Genomic DNA, 16,090 nt, shown 5'->3' with positions numbered 1-16,090 from the left:
CCCTCCCACACCCTGCACCTCCCGCACCCCAGCCCTGAGCCCCCTCCCACACCCTGCACCCCAAACCCCCTCCCACACCCTGCACCTCCTCCCGCACCCCAGCCCCCTGCCTCAAGCACAACGAGGGTTGGCGATGCTGTCGGGTGCGCTGGTTGCCCCGGCCGGGAGGCTCTGCCCATCCGTCCCCGTGGGCACCGGGGGCTGGGAAAGGCATCTGTGGCATGTCTCCCTGGTGCCCCCCAGCCCTGCTAGCAGGGGGCTGGGTCTCTGGCCCAAGGCAGGGTGATCTCAGCATATCCCCCCCCCCCCCCCCCCCCCCCGCCCATGGCTGGCTAGGCCTGGGGCCTCCAGCGTGCAGCCCCCCATGTGTCCAGGCCCCAGCAGAGCCTGTCCCCTCGTGCCTGGCTGCCCCTGTCCTGGGGTGGGGGCTGGGTGAGCGAACCCCCCCCCCCGCCAGCTCTTAGCCTGACCCCCATGGGGCTGGCCTGGGCTCCAATGGGGAAAGGCCTTGGAGGGCGGAGAGCTGCCCGCCAGCGCAAGACACCCTGGGGCAGACACAGAGCTCACCGTGGGCGGCATCGTGCCCCCAGCCAGGCCAGCCCCTGGGCTCAGGGAGAGGGCAGGAGCATTTCCAGGGGCCCTGAGCTGGGAGCCTGGTCGGGGGGCAGGAGTGTGGGGAGCAGGTGCAGGAAGGGGGCTGCTGTAGGCTGGTCAGGGAGCCCCGAGGGACGGTGCGTGAGCAGCGCGGGGGGCTGCTGGGAGGATGGGGTCCCCTGGGGAGGGGGAGCCAGCCCCACAGGGGAGTGGGAAGCCAGCAGGGCCCTGGCCAGTCCTTGAGCCCTGTTCTGGGGGCCCTGCGGGAGCCGTGCCCGGGCAGGGTCTCTGGGGGTAACGGGGCAGCAGGTGGCTGACCCCGGGGGCGAGGGCCGCAGACCAGCAAGGCTGGAGATTGCTGGGGTGGTGAGAGTGAGCCCGTACCCCCCCCCCCCCCCCCCGTCTCTGCTGCTGCTTGGCCCCACACGGGGCCGCGGATAATAAACATCTTGGAACGGCCCCGATCCGGCTCTGTTTCCGCCGCGGGACCCGATCTCCAGCCTGGAGCGACTCCGGGCCAGCGTAACACAGGACGGTCCGTGAGCGTCTGAACCCAGCACAGGAAACTCCCCGGCCTCAGGCCTGGCCTCCCCCAGCCCATCCAGGGGGGCTCTGCCTGCTCCCTCCCCCCAGCCGAGCCCCCATATCACTGCCCCCAAGCCCCGCCTCTGCCCTTTGTCTCGGTCGCTGGGGCCCCTCTCCTCCGCCCTTTGTTCCCCCCTGGCCGGGACCGCCTGGTCCGGTCACCGGGATCCTCTCCCCACAGCCCATTGTCCCCCCCCGGCCAGACCCGGCTGGGCCCCCAGGTCCCCAGTCGCTGGGGCCTCCATTCTCCAGGCCATTGGCGGGGTCCCAAGTTCCCTCACCGGCCCTGTGTCCCCACAACCCCCTCTCCCCTCCCCTCTTTGTGACGGAGCAGGGAGTGGGGCGCATTGACCTGGGGATGTTGGGGGGAGTTTGACTGGGACTGGCTGCGTGGGTGCGGGATGGTGGGGGGGTATCAGGGGGTGATGTCGAGGGACGATACCTGAGCAGGGGCCCTGAGCCCAGGAAGGGGCTGGGGCCAGGTGACACCTGCCCAGGAACCTGGACAAAGGCTGGAGGAGGGGCCGGGGGGTGGGGCGGTGGCTGGGTGCGAAGGCTGGAGAGGGTTTCAGTTTGGAGCTGGCTGGGGAAACGGAGGGACGCCCAGGCCCGGGCTCCAAGCTCCCTGTCCCCCCGACTGAGGGGTCCTGGTCTCTGTACGTACAAGCTCTGGTTTGGGCCAGGTTCCTGTCGCCTAATAAACCTTCTGTGTTACTGGCTGGCTGAGAGTCCCGGTGAATCGCAGGGAGTGGGGGGTGCGGGGCCCAACTCCCCCACACTCTGTGACACTCGTTAAATGAGCAACACCCAGGGAAACTGAGTCCCACCCCCTCTGATGCAAACCATGGGAAAAACAAGGAAGAAACCAAGAAACAGCCCAATTTAGTCACATCTCCCCTTCCAGCCTGAGTGGAGCGGGGCCACTGAGCCAGTGACCCGGGGAAGCTCAGGCCCCCGCCCCGCCCCGTGATAAAGCGTGGGCTCTAACCTTGGCACTCCCGCCCCATGGCCCACCTCCATGTGACACCCCTGGGGGCAGCTTCGCAGCAGCCCCTTTCTGCTGCAGCCACAGCAGGGCGGATGGTCCATGTCCACCAGGGGCCGCCGAGCCCCCTGCCCCTGCGCGCCGCCCCCCCGCCCCCCAGCGCTTTCCTTTGGCCCCGCTTAGGACTTCCCAGGAGGGTAGGGGCGGGGCGGGGATTTTGGGGGAGGGGTAGGAATGGGGGCGGGGCCAGGGCGGGGCCTCGGGCCAAGGCGCTAGTCCTCGTGTGGCGCTCGGTGCTTTCAGGGTGCACACCGCAAAGCGCCGCCCCATAGATCCGGCTGCAGCTTCTCAAGGGCCTGCCCCACGGCCGGGCATTTCTTCTCGATGGCCACGTAGGGCTTGGCAATATCCGGGTTTACCAGATTTACCGGCCCCTGGATTAGAGCTTCCTTCCGCGCACAGAGAGCCCCGGGCACGGCTCGGCCCCGGCCACCTCGTCTGGCTTCCCCTCCTTACACAGCTCAGGGATGGGGGCCGCTGGGAGCTCAGGCGGGGTACAAACCCCGGTATCACCCCGCCACCCCGATAAAGGCCTGGACCTGTTTCTTGGTCTGGGGAGGGGGCCAATCTCTGATCGTCTCCACTTTGGCTGGCTCCGGCTTCCGGTGGCCGCTCCCACCTGAAGACCCGTGTGTGGGGGGGGGGGGTTGCTTGGGGCAGGGCTGGATTGGGGGGCAGGGGCAGGGCTATTACTGGGGCTCCCTGGCCCAAGCCAGCTCCTGGCCCGGACCCTTCGGCTGCTCAGTTCCTGGCTCCCCCAACTTGAAGGTGCTGCCGGTGTCCTGGCTGCGCAGCCCGGACCCTGGGCACCCCCCTCCTCCATCCCTGCCAGTGCCCCTCACTCCCGACCCGCAGCCCCCCCACACCCGGCCCAGGTTCCCCCCATCCCTGCCAGTGCCCCTCACTCCCGACCCGCAGCCCCCCCACACCCGGCCCAGGTTCCCCCCATCCCTGCCAGTGCCCCTCACTCCCGACCCGCAGCCCCCCCACACCCGGCCCAGGTTCCCCCCATCCCTGCCAGTGCCCCTCACTCCTGACCGCAGTCTCTCGCCAGCCCAGCCCTGCTAGGAGCCTGTTGCACACACATTCTTGCACAACCACAGATTTGCACAAGGATTCACGAGAGGTGATTTCCACAAACAGGTCCCCTGCCCCCAGCGGAGGCCAGGCCCAGCCTGTGATGGGGATTGTCCCCAGAGCCATGGGGAAGCCCCCTCGACCCCAGCTCTGCCCCCCAGCGCAGGGGCAGCATTGTATGGGCCAGGCCGGCTCTGCTCTGCGACAGTGTCTGGCTGCGCCCGGCCGTTTGGGACAGGAAGTGCCTGCAGGCTCTGCAGATGAGTGCGGGGGAGAGCAGATCCAATTAGCCGGCCCAGGTGCCGGGCTCTGAGCCAGGAACCATACAGCTCGGTCACAGTCTGCGGGTCACAGACATGTCGTTAGAGCTGCAGGCGCGGGTGGCCTCGGCCCCGGCCCCTCACTCCACCCCCGCCCGGGGAGTGAGGAACAGCCAGTTCCAGGCAGGGCTGAGAATAGAACCCAGGCATCCTGGAGCCCCGGGCCTGCGGTGACGGGCAGGTGCTGGGGCGGGAGGAGCATCCGTGGCACCCTCGGTCTCCAGCTGGGGCGGGCTCAGGACAAGGCCAGACTCCAGCCCAGCTGGGAGAGCCCCTGGCCAGCGCTGCCTCGGGCTGGGGGCCCCTCTGGGAGTGGGCAGCGGGTGCTGTGGGCCCCGACTGGAGCCACCTGGGCTCTGCAGCTGGGCACCAGGGGATGGGAGACTGGCAGCAGGCTGGAGCCCTGAGGCCGTGTGGCTGGCCCTGGAGCAGAGCGGGACACCCGGGGTGCTGGCCGGCCGAGGAGCCCCTCACTGGGGCGCGGTGCCGGTCCCAGCCTGGCCAGGGCTTCCCTGCCCAGAGCAGGGTCAGATTCTGCTGTAGGGTGTAAGCTGCCCCCTGTTCTGGCCAGGCCCCGCCACCTGTCCCTCGCCGGCTGGCACCGAGCTGGTGCCTCCGGAGCCCCGTCTCCCCCAGAGCCTGGCCATTAGCACAGAGCCCCCAGCCGGGCGCCCCGTGTCCCGTGGGGCTTTGGCCTGGCCCCTCGGCGCCAGCCGTGAGCGAGAGCTGCCCAGAGCCACCAGGCGCCTGGTCTCTGGGGTCCCCCCTCAGCGCTCAGCTTCCTGCCTGTGGCTCTGGCTGATTGAATTAATGGGGCAGCGCCAGGGGGCTGGAGTCGCTCAGCAGCCGGCCTCCGAACGAAGAGCCTGGTGCACAGCCGGGGAGCAGGCACTGGGGGGACAGAGACACCGAGATGGGGGGGGGTGTCCCGGGGTCCCCGGGCGATGCTCTGGAACTGCTCCCCATGAAGCCAGTCAGGACTCTGGGGAAGTCTCCTTTCTGTGAGCAGCCTGTCTTCAGGACACACAGCTCACCCGGCTTCCACCTTCCTGGGTCTGACCTCGGAGCATCCAGCCTCCTCTGCCCCTCCGTGCGCTTCCCACAGCGAGTCCACTCAGGCGGGGTGCTGGGGAAGCCAGAGGGCCCTGCCCCCAACTCCGCAGTCAGACGTGACTCTCAGCCAGCCGGGAAACCAGAAGGTTTATTAGGCGACAGGAACACAGCGCAGGGCAGAACTTGGTAGCACAGAAATCAGTGACTTTCAGCCAAGTCCATCTTGGGAGTCCTGAGCCAGATGCTCAGGATTCCCCTCTCCAGTCCCCCCATGCAGACCCCCAGCCTCCAGCCACCTGACCTCCAACACCCCTGTGATGAAGTGGAACTGTTCTTAATGTTTCCTCTGAATAGTGTGGGGGTGCCTCAGTTTCCCCTAGGCAGTTATTAAGTATCTAGTTGGTGGGGTAAGGGTGTAGGATCATTGCAGAGCCCTACAGGGCAGGTGTGTGCAGGGGTCTGGACACAGAGAATGGCCGACACCCTGTTTCCTGGCAACTGATGGCCTGGGCCCTTCCCCCCTGCAAGGTGAGAGCTAAAGGGTTGGAGAACAAAGGAATCCGGTGACCTCCTGGCCCAGGAAAGGGAAAAAGCCCAGAAGAGGAGGGGCTGAGGGTGAGGCAGTTTGGGCTGGCTGGGGACATGGAGTGAAGGGCAGACGTGGTTGTCTGGCTCACTGCCCCCTTTGACGAAGTGGGACTGTTCTTAATGTTTCCTCTGAATAGTGTGGGGGTGCCTCAGTTTCCCCTAGGCAGTTCTTAAGTATCTAGGGGGTGGGGTAAGGGTGTATGATCGTTGCAGAGCCCTAGAGGGCAGGTGTGTGCAGGGGTCTGGACACAGGGAATGGCCGACACCCTGTTTCCTGGCAACTGATGGCCTGGCCCTTCCCCCCTGCAAGGTGAGAGCTAAAGGGTTGGAGAACAAAGGAATCAGGACCAGGAAAGGGACAAAGCCCAGAGGAGGGGGGGCTGGAGGGGGAGGCAGTTTGGGGCTGCTGGGGACATGGAGTGAAGGGCAGACGGGGTTGTCTGGCTCACTGCCCCCCAAAATGGACCCAGCTGAGGGGTCCTGTTCTCTGCACCTACAAGCTCTGTGTTAGACCATGTCCCTGTCGTCTAATAAACCCTCTGTTTTCCTGGCTGGCTGAGAGTCACGTCTGACTGCAGAGTTGGGGGGCAGGACCCCCTGGCTTCCCCAGGACCCCGCCTGGATGGACTCGCTGTGGGAAGCGCACGGAGGGGCAGAGGAGGCTGAATGCTCCGGGATCAGACCCAGGCGGGTGGAGCCGGGTGAGCTGTGTGTCCTGCAGACAGTCTGCTCACAGAAAGGAGACTTCCCCAGAGTCCTGACTGGCTTCGTGGGGTGCAGTTCCAGAGCATCACCCGGGGACCCCGTGACAGTCTCACTTCCCCGGTCAAAGGTGTCATCTGGTTGCACCCCCCCCCCCCGGGTCTCTGGTCACACAGGTGCAAACAGCTGGGCAGCCTCACCTGCCCTGAGGGCCTTAGCAAAATCACACCCCCAGTTCCCACCTCCGCAAGGTTGGTGCAGCACACAGGGAAACTGAGGCATGGCCAGTATTGGTATAGGAGAGTAAGACTCACATGCAATATAACAAGATGAATAAAACCTCACTTCATCACAGTGGGTGTCTGGGTTTGTGGGGGTAGATGGGTGGTGGGTGGGATTGCTGGAGGGGGGGGGGGGCTGGGAGGAGGGGGGGCTGCCAGACACATCGCCTGCCCCTGTGCAGCCAGCCCCAGGCTCTGGCTATGATGGGTTTGCAGAGGGTGACCCTCCTCCCCTGGCTGATGATCCCCTGCCCCTTCCAGCCGCTGGTGGATCTGGCTGCCCTCAGCCAGCAGGGCCCCTCTGGGGATGGGGATGGGTGTCTGGGGCAGAGGGGCTGGCACAAACCATGCTAGCCTCATTAGGCTCTGGGGTGATAGCCTGAGGGGTGCAGAAGGGCCTGGGTCCCCCACAAGGGATGGGGCATTTCACAGCTGTGCCCGTCAGGGGCTGTAACAGGGCTGTGCTGATGCGAGTTCCTGCAGCAGGGAGTTCCACGGCCCTGGCTGTTACAAAGTGTGGGGGAGTCAGGGTCCTGTACCCTTGTTTTCTGCGATTCACATTCACCGAGACTCTCAGCCAGCCAGTATAACAGCAGGTTTATTAGCGATGACAGGAACACAGTCCAACCCCGAGCTTGTAGGCATGAACAGGATCCTTAGTCAGGTCCTTCTGGGGGGTAGAGAGCTTAGACCCCCGCTCTGGGGCTCTCTCCTCTTCCCCAGCCAACCCCAGACTGAAAAAAAAACGCTCTAGGGTCCCAACCAGCCTCCCCCCAGCTCCTCCTCCAGCCTTTGTCCAGTTTCCCGGGCAAAGGTGTCACCTAGCCCCAGCCCCCTCCTGGCTCGGGTTACAGGCTCTCAGATCTCCCATCCCCAATGAAACTCCCCTGCCACCTTCTGTCACGGAGTCCCCGGGCGATGCTCGGGAACTGCTCCCCATGAAGCCAGGCAGGACTCCGGGGGAGTCTCCTCTCTGGGAGCAGACTGTCTGCAGGACACACAGCTCCCCCGGCTCCACCTTCCTGGGTCTGACCTTGGAGCATTCAGCCTCCTCTGCCCCTCCGTGCGCTTCCCACAGCGAGTCTGCCCAGGCGGGGTCCTGGGGAAGCCAGAGGACCCTGCCCCCCAACTCCGCAGTCAGACTTGACTCTCAGCCAGCCAGGAAAACAGAGGGTTTATTAGACGACAGGAACATGGTCTAACACAGAGCTTGTAGGTGCAGAGAACAGGACCCCTCAGCTGGGTCCATTTTGGGGGGCAGTGAGCCAGACAACCCCGTCTGCACTTCACTCCATGTCCCAGCCAGCCCCAAACTGAAACTCCCTCCAGCCCCCCCTCCTCTGGGCTTTGTCCCTTTCCCGGGCCAGGAGGTCACTGGATTCCTTTGTTCTCCAACCCTTTAGCTCTCACCTTGCAGGGGGGAAGGGCCCAGGCCATCAGGTGCCAGGAAACAGGGTGTCGGCCATTCTCTGTGTCCAGATCCCTGCACACACCTGCCCTCTAGGGCTCTGCAACGATCATACACCCTTATCCCACCCCCTAGATACTTAAGAACTGCCTAGGGGAAACTGAGGCACCCCCACACTATTCAGAGGAAACATTAAGAACAGTCCCACTTCGTCACACCTTCCCAGGTCAACACTCCCCCCTCCCTGCTCCGTCACATCTCTCCCCCCTTCGAGACTGAACTGAGCGGGGTCACTGTGACCAGTGACCTGGGGAAGTTCGGGGCCCCCTCTCCGGGACAGCGCATCCGCTATCAGGTTGGCACTTCCCTTCACGTGGACCACGTCCATGTCGTAATCCTGCAGGAGCAGGCTCCACCTCAGGAGCTTGGCGTTGGCTCCTTTCATCTGGTGCAGCCAGGTCAGGGGAGAGTGGTCGGTGTAGACGGTGAAGTGTCGCCCGAAGAGATAGGGCTCCAGTTTCTTGAGGGCCCACACCATGGCCAGGCACTCCTTCTCGATGGCCGCGTAGTGTTGCTCCCGGGGTAGCAACTTCTTGCTCAGGTACACGATGGGGTGTCTCTCCCCCTTTTCGTCCTCCTGCATTAACACCGCCCCCAGTCCCGTGTCGGAGGCGTCGGTGAACACCACAAAGGGCTTGTCAAAGTCTGGGTTTGCCAGAACTGGGCCACTGACCAGAGCCTCCTTCAGCGCGCGGAAAGCCTCCTGGCACTGCTCGGTCCAGACCACCTTGTCTGGCTTCCCCTTCTTGCATAGCTCAGTGATGGGGGTGGCTATGGCGCTAAAGTGGGGCACAAATCTTCGGTAGTATCCTGCCATCCCAATAAAGGCTTGGACCTGCTTTTTGGTGTGGGGAGCGGGCCAGTCTCTGATCACCTCCACCTTGGCCGGTTCTGGCTTTAGGCGGCCGCTCCCCATCCGATGGCCCAGGTAAGATACTTCAGCCATCCCCACCTTGCACTTCTCCGCTTTTACAGTCAGCCCAGCCCCCTGGAGTCGGTCCAGCACTTGTCTAACCTGGGACACGTGGTCCTCCCAGGTCTGGCTAAAGACACAGATGTCATCAATATATGCAAGATACAGTGATGGCATTGAGCTTCCGATAGTCCACACAGAACTGGATCGACCCGTCCCTTTTGGGGACCAGCACCACCGGCGAGGCCCAAGGGCTGGCCGATGCCTGGATCACCCCCAAAGCCAGCATGTCCCCGACCTCTCTTTCCAGGTGTGACATTATGAGTGTAATATAATATCTAATTGAAAGGTGACCGGTCCAGAAAGAGTTAATGAACGCACAGACTGACCTGACCCATGGCAGGATTTTAAAGACTGGTTAGGGAGAGATGGAAATGAAGAGAGCTTTGAAATGCAGCCGGCATTGTTAGAGAGAGAAGGGGAGATGTTTGCTCAGGTCTTGTGATGTCAGCAAACAAGTCTTGTCTATGGCTGTAGCTTTGATTCAAAAAGGAATATTAACAGACACTTGAGTGGAATAGTGTTATTGTCTACGTGTCTCTTTGAAGGTTGTGGTAACGTGTATCTGAACTGTTCAATGGATAAATTATCCGGCGCTAATTGCCAGGATGTTTGGGGGAGAAGGAAAGTTAAGCCTATTGTTTTCTCAGGCCAAAAGGCTGCTGGAAACGTATAAAAACCCTGGGACAGGATCCTTCTTTATCCCAGATGTGCTTTGGGCTTCAAGAGGGGGAAACCTTAAGCCATAAGGATGGAGATCCCCAGTCACTGACTGGAGTCACCCTGAACATGGACGTTGGACTATAACCTCTGGACTATTTCTAAAAGGGCTTTTGGCCACGACAAGCTCATCTCCGCTCTGTATCTGGACCTCAAGAACTGAATTCAAGTCTGTCTGTATATTGATCTTTTAACCAACACTCTCTTTTCTTTTTTAATAAATTTTAGTTTAGTTAATCAGAATTGGCTATAAGCGTGTATTTGGGGTAAGATCTGAGTTATCATTTGACCTGGGTCTGGGGCTTGGTCCTTTGAGGTCAGGAGAAACTTTTCTTTTCTATGATGAAATAAGATTTTCAGAATTTATCATCCTATGTTTGACAGGTGTGTCTGGATGGAGGCCAGAGGCTGGGCACTTTAAGGGAACTGCATTATTTGGACGACTGAGTAACCAGGGAGGTGATACAGAAGCTGGTTTGGGCTGGCTGGGTAAATCTCAGTAGTGGAATATCCACCAGCGTTTGGGGTTTTTCTGCCCCGGTCTGTTTGCAGATCACCCTGATTGAGTGACCTCAGCTGGCTCCCATGGGCAGCACCCTCACACAGGGTCCTGAGCAGTTTTCCCTGTGACTCGGAAAGGGGAGCATCTTATCAGCGGGTGCGACCCCGTCTGCACCCGGTGGACAGTCAGATTAGTGCGTCCAGGCTGGTTGGAAAACAGCTGTCGGTACGGATGCAGCACCCCCCTGACCTCAGCTTGCTGGGCAGGGGTGAGCTGATCCGAGAGGGGAATTGTTTCCAGGGGGAACCATCTCTGGTCCCAGGGAACAGATCTACTAAAGGGTCATCTCCCTGCTCCTCCCACTGTCGACACACGGCCAACACCACATTCCCCCTGGCATAATATGGCTTCATCATATTCACATGGTACACCCGGCGGTGGTGGGCCCGGTTCGACAGCTCCACCACATAGTTTACCTCATTGAGCTGCTTGACGACCTTGAACGGGCCCTCCCAGGCGGCCTGTAGTTTGTTCTTTCTCACGGGGATGAGAACCATCACCTGATCCCCGGTGGCGTAGGCCCGGGCCCGCGCCGTGCGGTCATACCAGACCTTCTGCTTCCTCTGGGCTCTGGCCAGATTCTTCCTGGCCAGGCCCATGAGTTCAGCCAGTCTCTCTCGGAAGATCAGGACATACTCCACCACTGACTCTCCATCGGGAGTGGCCTTCCCCTCCCACTCGTCTCTCATCAGGTCTAGGGGGCCCCTCACCCTCCTTCCATATAACAGTTCGAAAGGCGAAAATCCGGTAGACTCCTGGGGCACCTCCCTGTACGCGAACAGCAGGTGAGGTAAGTACTTGTCCCAATCCTGCGGGTGCTGGTTCATAAAGGTTTTCAGCATCATCTTTAGCGTCCCGTTAAACCTCTCCACCAGCCCATTGGACTGGGGGTGATACGCTGAGGCCCAGTCGTGCCGGACCCCACATTTCTCCCACAAGCACCGGAGCAGGGCCGACATGAAGTTGGAGCCTTGGTCTGTCAAGACTTCCCTGGGGAACCCCACTCGGCTGAAAATGGTCAGGAGCGCATCTGCCACGGTGTCTGCTTCAATGGAAGCTAAGGGCACTGCCTCGGGGTAGCGGGTGGCGAAATCTACCACCACCAGAATGTATTTCTTCCCCGACCGGGTCGTCTTGCTGAGAGGCCCCACGATGTCCATGGCCACCTTCTGGAAAGGCTCCTCTATGATGGGCAAAGGTCTCAAAGCCGCTTTCCCCTTGTCCCGGGCCTTCCCCACCCTCTGACAGGGGTCACAGGATCGGCAATACTGCCGGACGGTGGTAAAGACCCCGGGCCAGTAAAAGTTCTGTAGCAACCTCTGCCGGGTGCGCCGGATTCCCTGGTGCCCTGCGAGGGGGATGTCATGGGCCAGGTACAGGAGCTTGCGGCGATACTTCTGGGGGACCACCAGCTGCCTCCTGATCCCACAGGACTCCCCTTCCCCTGGGGGAGCCCATTCTCGGTACAGGAACCCCTTCTCCCACAGGAACCTCTCCTCATGGTCCGTCCCACACTGAGGTTGGCCAGGTCCCTGAGCTTCCGCAAGGAGGGATCTTTCCTCAACTCGGCCTGGAACTCAGCAGCTGGGGAAGGGATGGGGCCCGGTTCCCCCTCAGTGGCCAGGTCTGAGGCCTCCGCCTCTCTGAGCCGTGCCCCTCGGCGCTCCCTTCCCACCAGGGTAGGGTCCTGCGCCTCCGGTGTGGTACCCTCCCCCAGGTCAGGGTGCAGTGCCCCTCGCCGGCTCTGGCTACGGGTCACAACCAGGGCGGTCTGGGGGTTGCTTGGCCAGTCCTCTAGGTCTCCCCCCATCAAAACCTCAGGGTGCAAATGGTGATGCACTCCCACGTCCTTGGGGCCCTCCTTGGCCCCCATTTCAGGTATACCCTTGCCACGGGCACCTTAAATGGGGTCCTGCCCACCCCTGTCAGGGTCAGGTAGGTGTTGGGCACCACCCGATCTGGGGCCACCACCTCTGGCCGGGCCAGCGTCACCTCCGCGCTCGTATCCCAGTATCCATTGACCTTCCTCCCATCCACCTCCAGGGGAACAAGGCACTCTCTCCGGAGGGACAGCCCCGTGCCCACCCTGTAAACCGAGCACCCTGAGTCCAGAGCCTCCAGCCCTCTGGCGGGGCTGGCTGGGGGTACTCTTCCCTCCTGAGCAGGTGGTAAACTGGTAGCCCCCCTTGCCTGGGTCGTCTGCCCCTCGTCCAGCTGAGTCCCTACCCAGTTAACCCTGGGTAGGTTGGGTCTGCTCAGTTTGTCCCTGAGCCCAGGGCACTGGGTCCGTACGTGGCCTCTCTGGCCACAGTGATAGCAGCTCAGGTCACGTTGGTCCCCTCGAGCGGGTCGGAGGGGCCCGACACCAGGCGTTCCCCTTGGGAGGGGGTTCTCCCTAGTTCCCCGCTGGGAGGCCCCATGGTGACTCTCTCTCTGCATCGGGGGGGGGCCTGTTCTTTTGGGACTCCTCCCGGCTACCCCCTGACCGACTGTTCACAAACTCGTCGGCCAGCTGCCCTGCGTGCTGGGGGTTCGCGAGCTTTTTGTCCACCAGCCACAGCCTCAGGTCGGAAGGGCACTGTTCATACAGGTGCTCCAGTACGAACAGGTCAAGCAGGTCCTCTTTAGCTTGGGCCCCAGCTGTCCACTTGCGGGAATATCCCTGCATCCTGTTGACCAGTTGTAGGTAGGTGACCTCAGGCGTTTTACGCTGACTCCGGAACCTTCTCCGGTACATCTCGGGGGTCAGCCCAAACTCACGGAGCAGGGCCTGTTTGAACAGTTCATAGTCCCCTGCCTCCGCCCCTGTCATCCGGCTGTACACCTCTACGGCTTTGGGGTCCAGTAAGGGGGTGAGGAACTGGAGCCTGTCTGCAGGGTCAACCCTGTGCAGCTCGCAGGCATTCTCAAAGGCCGTCAGGAAGCTATCTATGTCCTCCCCCTCCTTCCGCTGGGCCAGGAAGCACTTATCAAAGCTCCTTGCGGTCTGGGGTCCCCCCGGACTCACCGCAGCCGGGGCCCCACTGCTCCTCAGCCTGGCCAGCTCCAGCTCATGCTGTCGCTGCTTTTCCTCATGCTGACGCTGCCTTTCACGGTCATGTTGCTTCTTCTCTCGATTTTCCAATTCTCTCAGTTTCATCTCCCTCTCCCATTCCAGCCACCGCCGCTCCAGGGATGGGGAGCTCCGCCAGGAGGATCCCCTGCTGGCTGCCGGGGTCAGGATGCCCTCGGTATTTGCTGGGCTCCTCCCATCCCCTCCCCCAGGCATAGGTAGGAGGGATCCCAGGATGCCCTCGGCAGCTGTCTGACCACTCCCAGATGGGACAGACACTGGTGCCCACGCTGCCTCTCCTGGGCTGCTTCCCCTGGAGACAGGGATTGGTGCATCCAAGCGATCCCTCTCCTCCAGCTGGGCAATCAGCTGTTCCTTGGTGGGCCTCCCAATGCGCAGCCCCCTCTGCCTGCACAGCTCCACCAGGTCGCTCTTCAGGCGTTTCGCGTACATCTCCCTGCTGGCCACTCGCAGGCCTGGGTGCTCTCAGCTCCCCATGGATTCCAGGAGGACCCTTAGGGTGCCAGCCTTTCTCCAGGTCACCACCTCTTTCCCGGTGTGTCAAGCCACACACTCCTCCGCCCCTGAGACTGCTCACCGCAGTCCTCAGGGGGACCCCATTATTGCAACAGTCCTTCTCGCTGGTCACACACTCCCAGGGGTTAAGTGTAGCTCCTCCGCCCCCCGAAACTGCTTCTCTCTGACTCTTCAGCACGCCTGGTCCTCGTTAACCCCCCTTTGTTTTACTGCTCCCCAGTCACTTACTGCAGGAAGCGCCGTCCACGGGCTGCAGCAGATCCCACCTCTACCACCAGTTGTTACAAAGCGGCAGGGAGTCAGGGTCCTGTACCCTTGTTTCCTGCGATTCACCGTGACTCTCAGCCAGCCAGTGGAATAGAAAGTTTATTAGAGAGGACAGGAACACAGTCCGGACCAGAGCTTGCAGGCATAAACAGGACCCCTTAGTCAGGCCCTTCTGGGGGGCAGGGAGATTAGTCCCCCGCTCTGGGCTCTCCCCTCTTCCCTAGCCCACTCCAAACAGAAAGAAAAACCCTCCAGCCAACTCACCCAGCCTCCCACCGGCTCCTCCTCCAGCCTTTGTCCAGTTTCCTAGGCAAAGGTGTCACCTGGCCCCAGCCCCCTCCTGGCTTAGGTGACAGGCTCTCAGGTGTCCCATCCGCTGCCACCTTCCCAGGTCAACACTCCCCTGTCCCTGCAGCGTCACTCTGGCATAGCCCAGTGCTGCTTATGGGACGTGCCCACCCCCGCAGCTCCTGCTGGGGGGCAGAGGAAGTGACAGGACAGGGATTGTGAGGGATGAGATGCTGGGTGGGGGCACAGGGAAAGCTAATGGAAGGGGGCTCATGGCAGGATCGGGGCTACACCCCCAGCTTTGGAGCCCCGCCAGCGAGCCACCCCCCCCAGGATCATGCAGCTCCACCGCCTCTGGGCTCCAGCTGCCTGTGTCCCGCCCTGAGCTCTGCCCAGAACGTCCAGCTGTGATGGGCCCTGGGGAGCCGTGCCGCCCCGCAGCGCCCTCCCTGCTGGGAGCCATAGCCCCTGTCACGGGGTCCCCGGGCGATGCTCTGGAACTGCTCCCTACGAAGCCAGGCAGGACTCTGGGGAAGTCTCCTTTCTGTGAGCAGACTGTCTGCAGGACACACAGCTCACCCGGCTTCCACCTTCCTGGGTCTGACCTTGGAGCATTCAGCCTCCTCTGCCCCTCCGTGCGCTTCCCACAGCGAGTCCGCCCAGGCGGGGTCCTGGGGGAGCCAGAGGGTCCTGCCCCCCAACTCCGCAGTCAGACGTGACTCTCAGCCAGCCAGGAAAACAGAAGGTTTATTAGACGACAGGAACATGGTCTAACACAGAGCTTGTAGGTGCAGAGAACAGGACCCCTCAGCTGGGTCCATTTTGGGGGGCAGTGAGCCAGACAACCACGTCTGCCCTTCACTCCATGTCCCAACCAGCCACAGACTGAAACTCCCTCCAGCCCCTCCTCCTCTGGGCTTTGTCCCTTTCCCGGGCCAGGAGGTCACCTGACTCCTTTGTTCTCCAACCCTTTAGCTCTCACCTCGCAGGGGGGAAGGGCCCAGGCCATCAGTGGCCAGGAAACAGGGTGTCGGCCATTTATGTACCCTGGTCCTTTGCTCTGCAACAATCACACCCCCTTATCCCCCCACCTAGAGACTTAAGAAATGCCTAGGGGAAACTGAGGCACCCCTACAGTATTCAGAGGAAACATTAAGAAAGGTCCCACTTCATCACACTTGGTTGCAACCATGTTCTGTGTGGTCCCAGAGCAGCAGCCGTGTTAGTCTGTATCCACAAAAGAAAAGGAGGACTTGTGGCACTTTAGAGACTAACCAATTTATTTGAGCAGAAGCTTTCGTGAGCTACAAATAAATTTGTTAGTCTCTAAGGTGCCACAAGTCCTCCTTTTTTTATATGGTCCCAGTTCAAGTCAATAACGTGATACCCCGGGAGAGCTGCCAGCGCCTGGTCCCCGCTCCCGCCCGCGGGGCTCTCGGCTCAGCTTCCCTGCAGAGAGGGGGGAGCCAGGGTCAGCACCCAGGCAAGTGGCTTTGATTCCCCACCGACATGGGCTGGCCTCGGTCAGTGGTTTGTATTGGCCCCTTCCGGCTCAGCCAGGCCACAGCCGCGCTGGGTCTCTCAGGCCACAGCTATGCTCAGACCGTGGGCGACACCCGTGACATCAGCCTACAGCCGCTGCAGTTCGTACGGCGCTGGGGCACGTGACGCTCGGGTCCATGTGTTGGTGCTGCACGTCCTCACCAGGCACCCACGGCCCTGCACAGGGCGGAGCGCCATGAGCGGCTCCCCCAGCGAGGTACCCGCCACTGCCCAGCTCTGGGGCTGGTGGGATGTGGGACGGGTCCCCCCAGGGCGCCACCTGGAACTGGCGTACCACACTGAGCCCCCTGACCCACCCCAACTCCCCAGCCCAGAACCCCAGAGCGGCATCATCTGGCCCTGGTCAAAACCTGACCAGCGTGAATTTATTACCCAGTCCGCCACTTCCACAAAGGAAAGTGGAGGTGCCCCAACT

This window comes from Chelonia mydas, chromosome 1 (assembly GCF_015237465.2).
Source record: "Chelonia mydas isolate rCheMyd1 chromosome 1, rCheMyd1.pri.v2, whole genome shotgun sequence".
Taxonomy (NCBI): domain Eukaryota; kingdom Metazoa; phylum Chordata; order Testudines; family Cheloniidae; genus Chelonia; species Chelonia mydas.
The sequence above is the reverse complement of the archived record's forward strand: the minus strand, read 5'-3'. Positions refer to the sequence as shown.